The sequence below is a fragment of the Dermochelys coriacea genome, chromosome 15 (genome assembly GCF_009764565.3).
Source record: "Dermochelys coriacea isolate rDerCor1 chromosome 15, rDerCor1.pri.v4, whole genome shotgun sequence".
Taxonomy (NCBI): Eukaryota; Metazoa; Chordata; order Testudines; family Dermochelyidae; genus Dermochelys; species Dermochelys coriacea.
This window is the reverse complement of record NC_050082.1, coordinates 30,774,800-30,782,026: the sequence shown is the minus strand read 5'-3', so window position 1 is coordinate 30,782,026 and position 7,227 is coordinate 30,774,800.

Here is a 7,227-nt window from a genome sequence, read left to right as displayed (position 1 = left end):
CAAGAGTTTGTGGAGAATTGGCCTTTCTTTGTCCTTGTTTTTCCTTACAGCTCCCATTAAACTAAACCACTGTGCTCATCCCGCAGGAAACACCCCAATCGCCAGCACAGCAGACAGCCTTCATACATCACAGAGCAGACCGAAGTCTGGGGCACCCACTCGCCGCGAGCCACCTGAAGGACACTCGTGATATTTCCACTGGCAGTGCAATCCACAGCCTTGCTCCGCGCAGGGACTCACGCCGGCCAAGGGAGACGGGCGTGGGGAGCATCTCGCTGCAGCCTGAGAACGCCCTGGCCCTGCGGCGCGGTGATGGTGCCCCTCTAGTGGGCGGCCAGAGAGGACCAGGAACTTGCTACTAGCACCTGTAAAGGAGCCCGACTGCAGCTCGAGGGGTGGCAGCAGCCTGTGGTTTTCAGAGCTAGGGTCTCAGCTCAGCGCCCTGGGCGTGATGTGTTAGTACTTAGGAGGCCGTTGTTTGCATTGCATGGCTTTGTTACAGCACACCTCCTCTTTCTTTCAAAGGAGTTTACCGTGACGTAGCCAGGAGTTAAACCCTCCTCAGCCCCAGCTCTTGTTCAGTCACTGCCCCAGTGCACCTCACCCCCACCTGTTTGCGAGTGGCTGTTATTCATTAAGCTGCCAGGGAAGTATGGGGGAACAAGTTCTCCCCATGAGGCACATACGCAGCCACTGTCTGAAAAGCAGCCCCAGGGTTTGGGGCCTCTCTTTTGGGCAACCCAACTTGAGACCCCTTGAACCTGCTCTTCAGTGGTGCTGAGCACCCATAACTCCTGCTAAAGTCAAGGAGAGCTCCAGGTGCTCACTGCAGCACCTTGGAGAAACAGGCCTAGCGCCATGGTGAATCACAGCCTTCTTCGGTGGCTGGGAGCAGTACTGGCCCCTGCCCTGCTGAAAGCGGCTGGCAGCTGAGTTCAGTTAGTAACTCGTGGCTGCTAGATCACTCAGGTGCACTTGGTTAGCCTGAGCAGCACTACCAGCCATTCAGGCTCCAGTTGCTGCAGTTGGGAAGGGGCTAAGAAAGCAAATCCAGTTCCTACAGCGCAGAACGTAGCTGTGAGAGGATGGCTGGGCCACCCTGAGACTTCCTTCATTTAGCTAGAAATGGAGCTAGCCCTGCCCTCTGGGTACCACCTATGCTGAGGAACAAGCTGATTGGGGAGGAATGGGGGGAGTAGCCCAATCATAGGGGCTGGCAGTCACAGGGCTGGTTGCAGCTTCTCCCCTGTGCCTGGGCTGTGGGGATTACTTTGGGTCTACAAGGTTGTACTTTTATTTGTATTTGGGGATGTTGGGCAGAAGGGGAAATAATTAAATGCTCCAGGGGCTGCGTTACAAGGGAATGACTGGAAACGCAAAATACATATCACTGGGCTGGATGACGCCAAGGGAAAGCATGTGACAGTCCAAGTTACACCACTGAGGGGGTGGTGGGATTGCGGACTATGGCAGTGCATTGGGGGAGAGTAGTTAGGAACACCTGGATGAACTTGAGAAAAGGGTGGGGAACGACCTTTAGGCAGTCTTATCAGGAAAAGCTTTGTGAGCATGCAAAAGAGTAAGTGGAAGATTATTCCATGGACTGATCTCCCAGGGGAGTGGTGGAGTCCCATGCTTGGCTCATCCTCATTACAAGAAGTGGGGTTTTTAAAGTACCTCTGCTAAAGATAGCAATAGCCGCTGCTCTTCTGCTGAGAGCTGCCCAAGCCTCAGGCAGCCTATCCAGGACACCCAGCCTCTTGCATGGCAGGATCTGGTTTTCAGTCAGGAGGCAAACAGCTGCCAAAGATTAATAAGGGGTAAAACCACAGGGTGTCCGACGTGTGGAGACAATGAACTGTCCTCAGCCCCAGCTGAGTGGGACCTGGTTAAAGCAAAGGAATTGTACAGGGGAAGCATCTGCTGAGTGCCTCTCTGCGGTCGACAAGAAAGGTGTCCTCCTAAGCCAGGGCTTTTGCTGACATGGTTGACAAAACCAGCTACCTGTCACTCGGGTCTCTTTGCTCGTTCCCTTTCCCTCGGCTCCCCACAAAGGCTTTCCCCCTGGTGGCTCTTGGGGGAGAGGGAAGCATTCAGCTGGGGGTCTCTGTGGGCTAGCATCTTGCTGTTTCTATGCCAGGTTCTGCTTTCTCAGTGGAGACCCCAGGCAAGGAGGAGGACGGGCACCACTCGCTCTAGGTAGAGCAGCTGGGTCCAGCCTGGTGCAACCAAATTCCAGGGGTTATAAGCAGTTAGTTATCAGTTGCCACAGGTATGCAGGGCACATATAGCTGAGACCTTACACAGCTTACCATGACCTCTGTACCAATGCAACACAACTTTTTTGGGGGACAAGAGGTCCCAGGAGATCTCCCGTCAGCACCAGGCCTGTGGGGGACGCCAGTAGTCATGCAGTCGCTGCTCCTGGACCCAGCACAGAGCCCTATTGCCTACAAGATTGCTGGCAGATAAATGCTCTGAGATTCTCCGCTTCAGGTGAAGTGTGATAGAGAAGGAGAATCCAGAGGCCAATCCCCCTTTTTGCTGGTGTCAGAACAAAGGCTAAGCCACGGCACAAAGCAGGAGGCAAGAGATTACCTCCTGTTTCACGTCACCCAGGAGAAGTGAGAACACAGATATTTTTTTCCTTATTCCCCTCCACCCCAATCTGTGAGTAAAAATAACCCTAATTTGCCTCCCCAGGGAGCGTTCCATGTTTGAGCATCGGTTTCATTTCCCACTCCAGCACGTTAGTCTGACAGCTGTTAAATGAGGCTATCCTCTTGTTTCACATTACAGCCTACTTTAAATGCAAAGCTCCAGCACGCAGGATTATTGTATTAGACTCGTGTGTGGGAGGCACACTGGGATGCAGGCAGCCTCGGGTTTGCTTGGCAGTTTCACTGCCAGCACTTGCCACTGTTCTGTGCCCCTCTGGTGTTGGCCCCTGGGCTGTGACCGGAGCCTGGAGTGCTCTGTGTTTCAAGTTCCTCTGCTTGTTCTTCCCTAGGCAGCCCTGGGTGGCAGGGGCTGAGAGAAGGACCCACAGATGGGTCAGTGCGCAGGCCTGGGGCCTGTCCCTTGGTCAGTAACCTAGCCCCTTCTCTTCTGTGGCAGTGAAAGAGGCCAGACTGTGCCAGCTCGCCTCCCGCCCGTCACCAACATTTCAGGAAATCAGGCCCAAAGCCTTCCCTTGGAAAGAGGCTTATCTTGTCACCATGGACACCAGCAAAGCCGGGACGGGAAGCATGTGGCAGAGTTGTGCACGCCCTTGCCTACCCCATTCTGGTGCCAGTGTGCAGGAGCCGGCATGTGGCAGTCTCAGCCTGGCCTTTGTGGAGTGACAAACGCAGGGCAGTCACAGAGCCACACTTTCCCCTCTTCTTGCCTATGGGAGGGGAATGGGGTCTAGTGGTTAGAGCACAGGCCCATGCTCCAGGACGCCTGGGTTCTCATTGCTGACTCCCTATGTCCTCAGACAGGTTGCCTGGGATTGCTTGTTTCTATGCTAGGGAACCTAAAGATATCCTGGCTCTGCCAGCATGAATGCTGGTTAGAAAGTGCACTGAAATCCTGGCACTGGCACCTGTTGGGTTACGTGTCTCACTGGGTGTTGCAGAAAAGGCATTATTGGAACGTCCCATCCTCTGCACTCGGTTGGGGACCTGTCTGGGCTTGGCCCAGAGTAACTGTAGATTGTGCTCTCACTGAGCTGGGATCCTGGTTCTGTGCTGCACTTCGTCAGGGTGTGCAGGTGAAGTGACACTGCTTCCTCCTGTCACATAGGTAGCTCCAGATCCCATCTGGAGCTCTGTTGGTGTTTAGCAAACAAGCCCACTTTGCTCTCAGACTTTTCCAACATCCACAAACTCCTTTCCTCTGCCTGACTCACCTTCTGAGTCAGCGGCAATAGCATCAGGCCCTTTCCCCTCCCAGCACCTGTGTGTCACCTGCCATCCCAGAGAGCGTTCTGCAAGGCCCCATGCTGCTCACAGGGCTCTGGAGCGGGGGCTGCTGGTGGCTTTGCAGCTCTGCAAGCACAATCAAGGTTGCTAACCTGTAAAGTGTCAGGCTTCTTGCCCCAGCCACAGAGGGTGGTTTTCAGTTTACAATTTAAAAGTCACTAACTCCTGAATTTCCTAGGACACATTGCCAGGGCCCAGCCATTCTCTAAGGTGCCATCTCAGAAGGTAATTGACTGAGCACCAGGGGCATTTCTGAATTAGTGATAGCAGACAAAGAAATTAACCTATACCAGAGCTTCTGAACTGCATGCAGACTCTTCCAGCGGCATCTGGTGTTTTACCCACCTCTTGCCCCTTCCAGGTTGTCTTCTACAGTCTAGTCTAGGCCTGGTGGGATACGGAATTGTAGAATTCATTGTCCAATCTGCTAGTCAGATCTAGATCAGCTCATTATTTGTATTCAAGTAGCATTCATGGGGCTCCAACCTGGCTCAGGACCCCGCTGGATACTGTATAGATCAAGGTTCTCAACCTATTTATCATTGTGGGCTGAAGATGCAGCTCTCTATGTGTTATGTGGGATGCATCCACACTGTATATATACTGCCTGTATGGCTCTGAGGATGTCACATGGGTCACAGCTGTGTGCTGATTGGGCCGCAAGTGGCCCATGGGTTGAGAACCACTGGTATAGATACATGGGAAGATACTGATCCTGAAGACCTTACGATCTTATTTAAGCCAAGACACAACAAGTAGTCTTAAAAAACAAAAGGAGAGGTGGGCTGTGTAGCAGTGATAAGGCCACATGGGGGCAAACATTGGATGCGACCTGGTGAGTCTGAGCCAATTTATGCTGCTTTGTAGCTACAGCATATAAACAAGTACACCTTGTCAAAGCCCCACTTAGCCTCATCTTCCCAAGTGGCCTTCACGCCTCATGGGAATGTCCTGGATGGTCTCACCATCATAGACTTTGGGGCCATCCACCCCAGGTGTCCATAGGGCCCCGGGGACTCAGCTGTGGATCTCGGCACTGCTGCATGGAAGAAGAGCAAAGGACAGGTTGCAGAATTGGTAGCTAATGATACTACGTCCTTCCAGCACCATCATCAGAGCAGGAAGAGGAGAAAATAGGTCTCAGCTATCATTTTGTAAATTCCAGATAAAATGTGCAGATTGTGTTATCTGTAAGTATCTGTTCCCAGCTCAGGAGATTTCTGGGGGGTCAGCAGCAGAGCCGTGGGCAGGGGATCCAAGACTGGAATAGCAGGGGGGCTGTGGGTTGGGATTGAGGTGCATTGGCAGAATGGTGTGTGGGAGCTGAGGGCTAGAATAGGGGGAGGTTTGCAGAACGTGCGAGTTGGGATTGAGATGCATCCGCAGAGCTCTGTGTGGGAGGCTCCTGACTGGAGTAGTGGGGACTGTGTATTAGGATGGTGATGCATCAGCAGAGCTGTGGGTGGAGGAGCCCCAGGACTAGAATAGCAGGGATGGCCCTGCCTGGGGAATGAGCTGCATCATCAGGGCTGTGGGTCAGAGCCCATCTCTGGCATGGCAGGGGGGCTGTGGGTCAGGACTGAGATGCACTGACACAGATGGACTCTTGCAGCTGATGGGTCAGCATGTTAGAGCTGAGGGGCTGGGTGAGCAGAGAAATGGGCCTTGGTCCAGGTTGGCTAGTGGCAGAGCAATATGCTGCCCCTTTGCAGATTAGCACTAAATACCCAACAACTCAGAGGGTTGTAAACACTGGAAGAGGATTATGAGTAATTATAAATGGACTTATTTGGTCAGTACTGCTTTGATGCTGTATGTAAATCCAAATAAATAAAGCTCCTGCCAAGCAGCTCTGACTTGGTGTCAGCCCCTCTCGCTGGCTGGGAAGCACAGCCCAGACAAGGCTGTGATTTCTTAGGCCCTACTGATGTAAGAATCCCATCTACTCAGCTACACACACTGTTGGGCCTGCACCCAGATCCCTCCCCCATCTTCCTGGCTTGCAGCAAACATAATGCAAGGAGCCCAAGCCTGAGAGCTTGCTCACAGACACCCCTGAATGCTGGGAGAGTATCCATCCGCTTCATACGGCCAGGGCCCAGGTCGTGAGCTGGCATGACAAGGAGCAGGAAAGCAGTTAGCTAGAAGGTAAAGGTAAGAATCTGGGCAAAAATGGGCCAGCAATGCTTTAAGCCCCTTAGTGAAAAGGGGGAGAATCTGCGAGCTGGCTGAGGACTAATGGGGGTGAGCAGTGAGCTCCCTGCGGTGTGGGGCACTGGGAGGCATAGCACTCTTGGGTTAGATCCAGGTTCTCAATTCATGGGGCCCTGTGCAGCACCCAGCAGACTATGGGGGCTAGGGGACAATCCGCTCATCAGGCAGGAGCAGCGTGTGTCCCAGGGTGAGCGGAACGCCTGCGTTCTCAATCCCCCCGACTCCCACAAGGGGCTGCAGAGCCGTGCAGAGGTGGCTGCAGGAGCTGGTGTGTCGGCCTCCTGCCCCTTATGGCCACATAGCCTCCGCCTGGCTGGGCTCATTTGTACCAGTGATAAGGTCAATAGATTTCCATCTGAGTCACAGTCACTCACAGCAGAAAGTCGCTCCACAGGCTCTAATGTGGCAACTCAAGCCAGCAGGCGACCGGACCGAGACGTGAGCTGCCTGACAATCTGACCACATGCCGGGGAGCACTGGCTGTGCGCACTCTGCACTGCAGCATTGGCAGGCAGCTCTCCAGCCTGGAAGTGGGGCAGCCACTCCCTGCTCAACCCAGGCACGCAGCTGCTCTCCTCACGCCCCCCAGCCATGGGCAGGAGGCCGTCAGACCTCCAGCGCCTGCTCAGCCTGCACCCAGCTTGTTGCAGGAACATCTGCCCTTCCTGCACACACACGGTCCGTGTAATCAACTCCACAGAGTCTGGGGCAGCTCTGGGCAGGGGGAGCCAGCTCTGGGGGCAGCAAGCCAGGACTGAAGCTATACATTGCACACCAGTAACTCCACAGTGTGCCCTGCCTCAGGGCTCTCCAGAGAGGTAGACAGGCACGTGCCCAGCCGGTGCGCCACTCTGCACTAGGAACAGTGGCCTGTGTTTCTGTGACTGGTACGTTGGGGCACTTTGTGCAGAGAGAGAAATAACAGCAACCCCCTCACTTCCCAGCTACAGCACTGACCCAGGGAGCTGGAGACTGAGCAGGAGCAGCGGGAGAGCTGCTCGCTTGGCTGCATGGGGCAGGATGGGAATCGCAGGCAGTGACTTTACCA